The sequence below is a fragment of the Primulina eburnea genome, chromosome 2 (assembly GCF_022965805.1).
Source record: "Primulina eburnea isolate SZY01 chromosome 2, ASM2296580v1, whole genome shotgun sequence".
Taxonomy (NCBI): domain Eukaryota; kingdom Viridiplantae; phylum Streptophyta; class Magnoliopsida; order Lamiales; family Gesneriaceae; genus Primulina; species Primulina eburnea.
Genome location: NC_133102.1, coordinates 6,810,825 through 6,824,024, shown reverse-complemented (window position 1 = coordinate 6,824,024; position 13,200 = coordinate 6,810,825). Strand labels below are relative to the sequence as shown.

The following is a 13,200-nucleotide window of genomic DNA, read 5'->3' as shown; positions in this document are numbered from 1 at the left end:
CTTCTTGTAAGCTCGGGAGACATAAGGCCCCGACACCTTATCTGAAGCCCGGGAGACACGAGGCCCCAACACCTTATCTTAAGTCGGGATACATGAGGCCCCAGAACCTTCTTGTAAGCTCGGGAGACATGAGGTCCCGGCCCCTTATCTAAAGCCCATGATACATGAGGCCTCGACAACTTCTTGTAAGCCCGGGAGACGTGAGACCCCGGCAACTTATCTAAAGCCCGGGAGACACGAGACCCCGACACTTTATCTTAAGCCCGGGAGACATGAGTCCCCGGCACCTTCTTGTAAGCCCGGGAGATATAAGGGCCCCTGGCACCTTATCTAAGCAAGAATTAATTATCTTTTCGGTGGATTCCAAGCATGACTAATCGGGACAGGGAGTATGACTCTAACCCGACTATTTGAGGAGAGAGTAATGATACCCTGGAAAGGCTCGGGTCATTCTTAGACTCGGGCGTAAAGAGAAAACTTAAACGAGTCAAATTCCAATTTGCTGCAAAGATTAGAGCATGGGTAAAAACTAGACAAGGTACTCTAGCCCGGACATGGTACACTCGCCTGACCATGGTACTTTCTCCTGACCATGGTACTTTAGCCCAACAATGGTCTACTCACCCGACCAGGGTCCTCTCGTTCAGACAGGTTTCAGGTCACCCGATCAGTATGAGTCAACATGCATCATTAGCATGATAATCAGTGTCCATGACAAGACTCGAACAGTATAGGTCGCCATGCCTGCTGACAGATGACAGGGCATGGGCAGTTGTCAGATGACAGGGCATGACAGTTGTCAGATGACAGGGCATGGCACTTTTCAGAATACATGGCATAGACAGTTGTCTAATGAAGAACAATGTGCATGCACTGTAATCGAGGTCATCTTCTCCTTTATAAATACTCAGGTTTGCTTATTTGAGAAACATTTCAATCTACTGTATTCAACAAATTCTCTCTCTACTTGGTGAACTTTGTACCGACTTGAGCATCAGAGTGACTATGCCCGCTTACATTACCTTGTTGAGTGTGTGCAGTATGTCAGAGCAAGGTCATCCCACCAGGACAGGTCATACCACCCGAGGTTATCCCACCAAGGCGGGCAGTCCAGGACAGAGCGCCCATGCATACCAGGACCGATCGCCCTGGGCAGTACTAGGACCGATCGCCCGGGCAGACTAGGGAAGAGCACCGGGACAGACCTAGACATATCGTCTGGGCAGACCAAGTCAAGTCACCTGGGTAGACCAGGTACAGAGCACCCGGGAGACCATGACAAACCACCCGAGATCATCCTATCAGGCCAGATCATACTCATCCGTCATGTCCAATTCTTTACAGGGAAAGTACTCTTCTCTGCTCGGTAGATTGCCAGACACAAGCTCACCCAATCTACCATGGCATCATCATATATATAAAAAAATTGTTTTCCGCACAAGGAAAAGAAAAGGTTTACAAACGAACTTCTTGTTTTATTCTTATTCAATTCATTCCTAAAATAGTAATACGTTTTCGATTTTCCAAGACTTAGTTAACAAGGATATATTAATTACAAAAACAAGAAAAAATGTCTACTACATTTACAAACTAGATTATAAATTTTGAAAAGGAACGAAATCCAATATAGTTGAGCCGGATGGAATATTCAGTATCATAAATCGACAGATTTGCTGTTTATTATTGGCTTATCGTAAATTGAGAGTTTAAATAAAATAACAAAGAATAAAAATACCATTTATCTTAGCCATTCAGTTTCAAGACGTGTATCATGGGAGGAATAATGTCATAGTCTTCTTCGACATTTGGTGACTACATATTTTGGCTTGTCCCTCACAGGACCATGCCTTTAATGAAAACAACAGCTGAACCGTAGACTGCAGCTGCACATATATAATTAGGGACCTTTTTAAAAAAATATTTTTAGATTTTTTGGTGATATCACAATTAATTAATTATATTTAATACTGTTAATTTAGTTTACAAACTTTTAGGTTGGTTTAGGAGGGTCATGTGAGGCATGGGGCCGAAGAGGGTGTGGGATGATCGTCGGTATCATAAGGTTGCACGGACAATGAGCGGTTTTTGGTAGACTTCAAGGCGGAGGGAACATGGATGAACCGATTTTACACCGGAAGGAGAGGGCTTAAAAGATTTGATATGTACTACTCATATCAAGAAGGTGCATCTTTTTTCGGTAGCTCATCATATAAAAACTCCAAAGTGAAGCGTGCTTGACTTGGGTCAATTCGAGATAGGTGACTCCTGGGATGTTTCTTAGGATGCGTGTGAGTGAGGACATAAGTACGCTAGAAAGACTCGTCTTGATACAGTGTGGACAATCATCGAATCTGAGACGTTATATTGATGATACAAATGAGCTAGTTATAAAACTTGGAAAATATTTTAAAAAATAAAAAATAAATGGCTCTTGTCTTCTTGCAAATGGGTCAGGTATGAGCCATTTGAGAGTATGATACCGAAAAGATCTTATAATATGACACATAACAAAAATATCTCTAAACTACATTATCTTATTTTTAAAATATACGACAACTTATAAACTTCTAAAACAACTTATAATTAAGATTATAAAAGCTGACAAGAACAAATAAATTTAACCAAACACTTTCGTGGAGTAATTAGTATCTGATTGGAGGATTACTTCATTAAAACAATGTATTCACACGATTTAGTTTCTTTCGATCAATTTATATATAACCTTTTTTTATGAAACTTTAAGCATAAGGTATGAAATAAGAGTGAGTCTCATGTGAGACCGTCTCACGGATACTAATCTGTGAGACGGGTCAACCCTACCCACATTCAAAATAAAAAGTAATACTCTAAGCATAAAAAATTATACTTTTTCATGGATGACTCAAATAAGAGATCCGTCTCATAAATTCGACCCGTGAGACCGTCTCACACAAGTTTTTGCCATGAAATAATCATGTCACGTCTTGTTAAGTACTTGGAGTAAAGTATTTCTACAATAATTTAATCGTAACTTACATTAGAAGAAGATTTGGATTTTTTTTTGTACCTTTGATCAATTTAAGTATTTTTATTTTAGGTTTCGATATATTACATTTTTATAGTATTGTTCTATGTTTTCTAACCATCATTCTTCTATTTTTTACTTTTTTTTTTTTTTTTTAAAAAAGGCCTGCAATATTTATTAGATCTTTATGAGTGAAGAGATATTTTAAAGCAAATGGGAGTAGGAAGATAATTTTAAATGATTAAAGGAGTAATATGGGTTGGCTAAAGGAACGAGTAAAGATAAAGCGACATGATTTCAAAAGGTCGCGCCAATAGTGCACAAACAAAAAATTAAATAAAAAACAGTATCAAATTAAATATATACTATCTTAATAGAAAACAAATATAATAGTTTTTCGACATATTACAGATAGTTTTGATATCCTGCACACCTACCGTGCACATCTTTGTGAGCACCGATGAGGTGTCACTCACCCATTGGATGTGATGAGATATAGAAAAAGTGTGCATCCAATGGGTGAGTGACACCTCATCGGTGCTCACAAAGATGTGCACGGTAGGTGTGCAGGATATCAAAACTAATATTACAGATGTTGTCCTTGAAATTTCGATTCGCACCGTGATCAGTGAGTTTATCGACAAAAAAATCGAATTGAATACGTAATAAAAAAAAAAGAGTGGGTCTCATGTGATAGCGTCTCACATATACTCATTTGTGAGAAATCTAGTGAGACAGGTCAACCCTACCGATATTAACAATAAAAAGTAATATTTTTAGCATTAAATCCGTCTCACAAAATACGACCCGTGAGACCGTCTCACACAAGTTTTTGTCTAAAAAAAATTTCTTCCATGATTATAAAATTTGTCCTGAATTATTTTAGGAAGAAATAGGTGAGGTTCCAGTATTTCTGACATGCTTTTAATTGTTTGATTTTATTTTGGTTTTGTTGCTGAATTCTTATTTCTAAAATTCAAGAATATGTACGTGTGTAGTAAAAATGATTAGTGTAATGTTATAACCTTCCTCCGGACACCTTTGAATGGTGCAGCCAGGGAGTATATTATGAACAAGTAAAGAAACTACAAAGCAAAAGTTTTAAGCATAAAAAGGGGCCTAAATTGTTGTCTAATGTGATTTTCTACATTGCCTTTTTTCTGCAATGAATTCTTCGTTGTTTTCGCATAGCGATATTGACAACTATAAGCGAACAAGAAATAAATTACAATGTGTGTATCAGAAGTTAGTATTGTGCTTGGATGTTGTCAACACCAGCACACAACATGCAGTAGAAATTAATTATTTAATACACACATAAACTTTAATAACCAGAATATGACAGATTAAATTATGCATAAGTACGAATACTTGTACAATACATCGCAAAAATTCACTAGAAAAATAAGTATATCGTTTACACAAAATAATACTAATTAGATTAACAAACCACATTCTTTGACAATCCAAGGAATTAAAATGCATCAAAAACTCAAACCAATTAGTAGATGCATAAACAAAAAGCGTGTTGCTTAAAACCAACCGAAACCACTCTTCACCCAACACTTCATGCAGTGTTGTTCTCGAATGTCATCAACATCAATCAACAATATGGTAAGCATGTGAATCAATCACACAAATTTTTCATACGAGAATCTTCAATTCTGAACTCTGTGTATGCTCAGAAAAACTCCAATATCTGTGTGCACCTCTTCTCTAAATATTTCATATATATACTTCTTCATATCTTGACCTAATTATCTTCCCATAAAAGTCAATTCTACAGATATGAAAACAAGAGTTCAATAGGAATAAAATTATACTCAAACCTAAGATAATTTATCTGGAGATAAATACCAAAAATAAATTATGTAAGATAATTACCAAGATTAGATTATGTCAAATAAGTTTAAAAACGCGAAACACTTATTTTTTATATTAGATAAAAGACAAAATTAATTAAAAATAAAATATTTCTTTAAAATGCAAACTTCACCTCACATCAAACTTGACCTGTTGCCATTGGCCGAGTATGAATAGTACGATATTGATTTCCTTGAAGCACAAGTACCGTCAATATATATCCAACTATCTTGAGACGCATTCAAAATGCTTCATCCCATCACAGAGTTCATGTACTGTGATCACAAGTTTGAATCTTTAACCTGTTTAGTTAGTTCGGCTCTCATATGCTGTGTACTAACAGACATGGCGATGGCGATGGCTCCGACGGCCACAATCACAAAGAAAGAGACTGGGACAAGACCAGGTTTGAGGACTCTATCTTTGTTGAAGATCTTAAGGTTAAGCTGGGAATGCTAGAGCTTGTAGATTTGTGTTTTGAAGCAAGAAAATGTCAAGGATTGGTGAGTTTCAGCCCCAATTGCTGCAGCCTGCATGACTTAATTACTAGAAGAGATGAGATTCGCGTCTCAAACATTCTAAATTTTATATCTCATGTGATATTGTTTCTACAAAATAATTTTGCCTTAAAATAAAAAACCGAGTTTAGATAGGAGGTAAATGTTAGAGCTACCTTTTCGATATATTATGCAGCACAAATTATCATTACAAGAAGATTGCTCCTTTAACTGATAAAAAAGACCTCTAGAGTCACAAAGTTGGTGGATATCGACATGTTGCATTCTATAGAAATGGTTCTCGCAATTTGACGGCAATTTGCAAAATGTATAATATTCCAAGGGTGTGTTTGGTTTAGTGAATTAAATAAGAAAGATGAATAGTCAAACACTTATTTAATGTTTGGTTAAAATTTTAAGATATTTTAATAATCATTTTGACTGCGTTTAAGACCCAATTTTGTGGATAATTATTTGATTATTAATCTAACAAATCAAGTGAGATATGCTATCAAAACTCAACAAATTACATTTTTCTCCTCTTATTTCTTATTTCAAAACCCTACTCACTTTGCAACGTCAAAGCGGCGGCTGAACCTCAATTACAGGTATCTCTCGTTCTCATGTCAATCGATTCTTCATCTTGGTTTTCTCAAATCCAGTAATAATCATAAGTTTGTTGCCAAAAACTGAGGTTTGTTCTTGCTTCCCATATTTTGAGCTCTGTTATCGAAATCTCATGTTTATGTTGTTTCAACATCATAAAGAATCTGTTGCCAAAAACTGATGTTTTTCAGATATTTGTTTTGTGATGTATGTATCGTATATATATTCAAGATGAGTTATCTCGTGATATCAATGGTGTCGAGGTTAAAACATAAAAGAGACCTCGATGGTTTCTTACAGCATTCCTGATTGATTAGTTTTCAGTCGTCGTGCTCACCTCATTCACTGGGTTTTGGCTATATTACTGAGGTCGATGATGATAGTAACATTGTTATGTTTTTCAGAATGAAAATCCTTCTGTGTGTGTTTTTGGTGTCCTTAAATTTTATGTTTACATGCCAACTTGCCTCTATTAATGATGTATTTTTTAGTTGAGATTTAAAAAAATAACTTCACAAGCTATTGAGAAATAATTTTCTAATGTTGTAGGTTTAAAAGGATGTTGTATGACCACGCCATTCTAGAAATGTTTATACTTTTCTTCCATACTCATTTGTTTAGAAACTACTATGTGAACCATCAATAACTTTATTATACTATACCTATTCAATTTCTGTATTTTGTGCAGTTCTTTCTTTTGTATTTGTGCTTCTCTATTCAAGCAGACAGCACCTTCTCTAGTATGCTTTTACAATTTTGTTATTTGAATAAGGATATAAACTATGACCAATTTTTTTTCGTGCAGTCAACGACATTGTCATGGATACCTCAGAAAATGAAGTTGCCCTTTATTATTCGCTGAATGAACTCATAATGGATTGCATGATATTGGAGAGAAAATTTAGCAATGACAATGTACAACCAATCATTAGGATTTCCTCGAATTTTCTTGCTTTAATGATATTTGAATTTGAATATTATGAGTTGTTAGACAACTCCATGTTTAAGATGTTTATAAGTTACAAGTTGAATTGTATCTCTAGATATTTGTTGGATAGTTTGTCTTTATAATTGTTATGCTTGTCTTGTAGTTATGTTGGTAAATTCAAGTGTTATGATGTATGATGTCAAGAAAATTTCATCATATAAATGTCGTGAATCTCTTGTTGCCGAAATTTGTTGAGTGTCCATGTATTTGAAGTGCATTTGTGCCATAATATTTCATTCATTTGCTGAGTTAAATGTGACATTTCTCTTTCATTATTATTAATGCGGTGAACAGTTATGAAACCGCCAAGCATCCAATCTGACAGTGTGAAAAGTAACAAAACAGACAAAATACGACGAATATGGTCGGTAAAGAAGAAGAAGCATTGATCGACGCATTGAAAGTTGTTGTTAGAACTTGATGGAAATCCGAGAATGGATTTTGTAGTGGTCACTTAACTATTCTTGAAAATGAAATGCGGAAATCATTTCCAGAAAGAGTTATACGTGGAATTCCTCATATCAACTCAAAAGTTCATGTATGGAAAAAAAAACCATGGATCATTGGTTACTATGCTTACTCGAAGTGAGATAGGGTAGAATGATATCGATAAAATGATTTGTGTAAAAGATGTTGATTGGAATGAATACACGAAGGTAAGTTTTTACATTGTATATATTATTTTTGTGTTATTTTAACTATTTTACATGTCATAAGTGTGCATATCTCTTCTTTTCTTTTTTGTTTTTGGTTTTATAGGCTGATCCAAGTGCAAGGCTGATGGGAAACAAGTCTTGGCCATTTTATCATGATTGGTATGAAATTTTTGGAAATGATAGAGCTACTGGTGATCATGCACGAGGATTTTCTGACATGGCGGAGGATTTAAATGATAAGGAAAAGCAAAATGAAATGATGTTGATATTGGTATTGACAAATTACTACATGACTCGTATGATGAAACAACATCGATGTCAAGAAGTAGTGTGAGTCTAACGAGAATGAGAAAATGATAGCTTCTAAAAAAACGTAAATTTTTATTTAACTAATAAGTAAACTTAGCAATGGTATAATAGTAACTTTATTAATATTTAGAAACTTAGATGTTGAATCTTGTAACTTATTTAGTCCATTGTTCATATGTCATTTACCTTATTGTTTTGTAATTATTTTTCTTAACCACTAGTAGAAAAATCGGATTTTACTTCGGTAGGCTTTACTTCGGCAATAATAAATTACGAAGTAATACATTACCAATAACTTCAGTAATAACAAAAGCGAAGTAAAATAATATATTTTACTTCGGATGTTTAAAAATACGGGCTTCACTATATTTTTTTATTATATTTTACTTCGGCATATCAATGTTGATGAAGTAAAAAATAAGAAAAATAAGTTCATGCTGAAGTAATAAGATGAACCGCGCAGATTAACAAAGGAAACTAAACTATACTAAACATTTAGCGATCGCTAATAGCGACGGTTTTCTCGCGCATATGCGCGCACACTTCAGCGCATATGCGCGAGTGCCTCTGTTCTCGCATCGTAGCTACTGGCCTCCTCGCGCATATGCGCGCGACAGAGCGCGCATATGCGCGAGGTCCTTTGCCTACCTCAAGGGTAAAATTGTAAATTTATTAATATTTAGAAGCTAATCAAATATTCAAAATGTTGAATCAAACAATCTTATTAGCATCACATAATGTTTAATTAATAATATATCAACATTGTTTTCTATAGCATAATCAATCATTTATTTATCTCATCACTGTCACCAAACACACCCCAATCGTATTGACAACTTCAAAATTTATCAGAAATTAACTTTTTTTTAAAAAAAAAAAACTTTTTTTTGTTAGTTTTTTTGAAACATTAACTTTGGTAATCATTACATGTTGCATTAAACAAACTTTTTTCCCTCGTCGGTCGTTATTTTCTACAACACGAAACATTAAATAAATCAAATACCAGGGAAGAAGAAAGAATATAGATATAAACAAGTTGCACGCAAGTTGTGATATTTACGTGTTTGATAATCAAACTAAACTCAAATATGCATGCGACTCAAATTATATCGAAGATTGGAACAACTTTTCAACCGAAACACTCGATCATATCGTAGCTTTCCCATGTATGTACAAACACGTAAAAATAAAAATCAAACATGGTAATAATCACTGTATCGAATCTATATTAACAATAATCGAGCGAATATTAAGCTTGAGTTAGCTGAAGAGGCGCGTATTAAACTAATATGTGCCCATGCCCGCCGTTGTCAAAGTCTATGGAACTCTTGGCGTACCTGGCCGAGAAATTCCGAGGCCGAAATCTGTCTCCCTCTTCATCATCATCCTCAAAATGTCCGTTCCCCTCGTCGAAATTCATGGCGTAACTCAACGGATCATACCGGAAATTCGTGTCCCTGTCTTTATCCCGGTTAAACCGTCGGATGAAAGTCTTTCATTTCGGCCCTGCCACGATCTCCGACCACTCGCGGATCTTTTTCAAAGCGCTCAAACCTCGGGACCACAGCGAGCTTTTACTTTCGTTCTCGGCTGTATGTAGCTTCTGCCACCACGTCATTCGCACGGTGGAGGATTGGGAGGGGGTTCCGCCGGCGGATTTATCGAAACACGGGAGGAAGAAGCAGCGGCGGCGACACTTGTGGAAAATATCATCGTTGATCTGCAGCGCATTTTGGCGTGAAAGGTTGCGATCCTCCATTGAATGCTGATGGATTGAATATTTGAATTGAATATATATACAGTTGCATTTATATATGATATATGGGATGGAAGGGTGAAGGCATTTTGCAGTAAATAACGGCTGAATGTATCGGGAGAAAAGTGCTATTTTCTTATATCGCGACAAGTATAAAACGCGATTTATGTGAAACTGGTTATTACTTGTCTTTACGTACTTACAACATATAAAGATTAATCCTACAAATTGGATTTTATAAAAATGTTCAATAAAAAAAATAAATATTTTCATTTACTTTAAAATATATAATAACACATTTTCGGAAAATTAATAATTTACCATAAATATTATATCTTAAATCTTTTCGAAATTCAAAAATTTTCACATTATCTACACCAAATTACAAATATATATATATATATATATATATATATATATATATATATATATATATATATATATATATATATATATATTCATCGTTATTTTTCTTTAAGAAGCATGCATTATCCAAAAAAGTAATTAAAAAAACAATTTTTCAACACTATATAATAATTACGTATTAAAAAATCAACTATATATATATATATATATAACGTGCATAGTAATTCACTACAAGAAAATTAATTTTTTTCAAGTATACATATATATATAGGGTAAATTTGAGACAAATCTTCCAGCCAAAACATAAGTTTATCATAATTCTCTATACTAAAAAAACATTTATTTAAACTCCCAAAAATAATAAAATTAACAAAATACCTTATATTTGTTGAGATTAATTAATTTACCTGAACCGTAAATGGTGTCTGAGCTGAGGTAAAATAATTTCAAACATGCAAAATTATTATAGCAATGTAATTAAATGTTTGAGTATGAGAATTTTTCAAATAATATAGATCTGCATATAAGTTCGAGATTAATTATTTGTGGAATTTATCTAATATTTTGGATATTGAAAACAAGAATATCGAACCAAAGATGTTAGATATAAAGAACAATGTGGAACTTATCAGAATCCAAAAGTAACTTTATGATTCAGTCTAATAAGATACTGGAAATATCAGCGGATTCATCTAAGTTCTCTGGATCATTGGGAAATCCAAAAAATGGTTCATAATTATGGTAGTATGTTGTATTATATAACACAAAAAGTAGAAAACTTCTTTGAAAAATAAGAAGAAATTCTTTTAACATTAAAGAATATACAAACAAGAATTCAAACTCTAGAACAAAAAACAAGTTCTAGTAAAAAGATTTCAGTACGAATGTTACCACTATACTTCAAAGAGGGACGACCAATGTGATATCAAAACCTTTAATAGAAAATTATAGAAGGGGAATATAATGCTTTGAATTGGCCTCGGATAAAGAAAAACAGTTTATTACCAAGATCTTGTTCAATTATACTAGTTTGATAATAATTGTAAGGGCCAAGATCTTGACTTTGTTAATATGAGATTTTAATTATATTAACATGAGATTATTGAAGTTAAATTGATATAATTATAGACGGGCTACTACGAGACCAGATTGGCCAAACATTTAGAGTATACAATTTTTGGGACAGAAGTGTTGGCGCCCGAGCGGTAAAGATCGACCGCCCGAGCGCCAGTGTCCCTGAAAAGTACGTCGCGGGCAGAAGATGTGGCGCCCGGGCGGTAGATTATTACCGCCCGAGCGCCAAGGGTGCGACTTGAAATTGTTGGACAGAAGATACCGCGCTCGAGCGGTAGATTTGCACCGCTCGAGCGCCGACCGAAATTCACGAAAAGTAAACACGTTGCCTTAACATGCAATTGGGATATATATACATATATATCATTCTTCAGAATGAAGAATCAACAAAAGTCGAGGAGAAGCTTCAGAGAATTTATGTGGAAAATCCTTACGCCTTTTGTGAGAAATCTGTCCGTTAGATTTTAAATCCGACTTCGATAATGTGTTCATATCAACGCAGGCTGCTACAGGACGTAAGTTTTATTACGTTTAGACAAGATTTGAAATTATGATATTGTCAGAATTGAATATGATTCAGATATGGTGTTTCTGCTACCGTAGACATTATAGAATTGAAGTCAGATTAAAGAACAGACTGTTTCTGTAATTGTTATGATTTTTGAAAGAGATTGACTGAGATTCTATATCAGAATTGTGTTAGTATTCAGAGTATGAATTATGTTGACACAGATTATGAATTCTGGTAGTATATCTGTGATGTTGAGATTGACGGGGTATCAAGACTGTATTGTTATGCCGTTAAAACATCAGTTGATTAGATTGATCAGATTCGGTAATGATTTCGATTGTAACGTGATATCGTTGATAGGAATTAGATTGTACCTTGTTCAGATATAGATCAGATTATATACTGATTTGAGTATTGATCAGAACGGGTTTTGATTCGAGTTATATACTGATGTTGTATTTATATGATTGTCATTGCCAGACTGGGTATGGACAGATCAGAATACGAGACTTCGTCTTCGTCAGACCGGGAAGACAAAGGTATAAATAAATGTTGATTCGGGATTGCACAACTCGAGTTAGGTTTGACTTGAGTTTTCCTAAATCACATACTTTATTTTATTGCATAGATATTTGCAGATTATCAGATTGATATGTTAATGGATTGACTTAGAATAGAGTCAGAGTCCGAGTCTAGGGCAGACAGCCTAGCTAGGGCAGAACCGCCGAGTCTTTCTCAGAACCGATAAGACTCTAGACTTACGGTGTATCGAAGAGCTTCAGATGTAGATCGACGTCTATCTCAGACACATTCGATACAGCATACCAAAGTCTAAATTAGATTGGGATCCCTAGATTTGAGATAAGATAAGATTAGATCACGAGTCATCGATTCATGTAGTCAGACTAGATACATGTTTTGATGTTTGTTTATGCTTTTATATATGTTTTATATGACTGCATGTATACATTGTTTATACTGGGATATTTATATCTCACCGGAGTTATCCGGCTGTTGTCTTGTTTTGTATGTGTGCATGACAACAGGTGGGGCAAAGATCGGGGTCCAGAAGAAGATGAGAGATCAAGCTTAGAGTGGTGATTTCGGACTTGGATGTAGATAGGTTTCATTACTAGAACTTTAGTAGTTGAACCTTAGATTAATTGAAAGACGATTGTATATTATTGTACTTTTATACAGATATGTATATTATGTAGATACCATTACCTTCCGCATTTTAAAAGAAAAATTTTTAGACCCTGTTTATCTTAACTGATAATTAAACCCCAAAGATGATTAAGAAGATGATTAGCGTCCGGGTCCCCACAATAATGCCTCAGACGAAAGTATATATGACGAAGAGAGTCTTCAGGAAGAATAATAAAATCATAATATAACTGAATACAAAGCTTTTCGACAAGAAACACATGAAAATTTGTCTAGTTTCTTTATCCAGAAAATAATATTTCATAACATGATCCAAAAGATCATGAGAGAAAATCTTAGCCTACAAAAATATCAATGATTCTCTGCCAAACATGTAGAAAGTTCTGGGAAATCTTGGCCTAAA

General features: G+C 34.5%; 1 long non-coding RNA gene across 1 annotated transcript; it reads left to right on the top strand.

The window, feature by feature from the left end:
* The first annotated feature begins 6,904 nt into the window (after positions 1 to 6,904).
* On the top strand, positions 6,905 to 7,924 carry LOC140824539 (uncharacterized). The gene is made up of 3 exons (XR_012116366.1): positions 6,905 to 7,031; positions 7,172 to 7,614; positions 7,718 to 7,924. It is a non-coding gene; the product is annotated as an uncharacterized lncRNA (long non-coding RNA).
* The last annotated feature ends 5,276 nt before the right edge of the window (positions 7,925 to 13,200 follow it).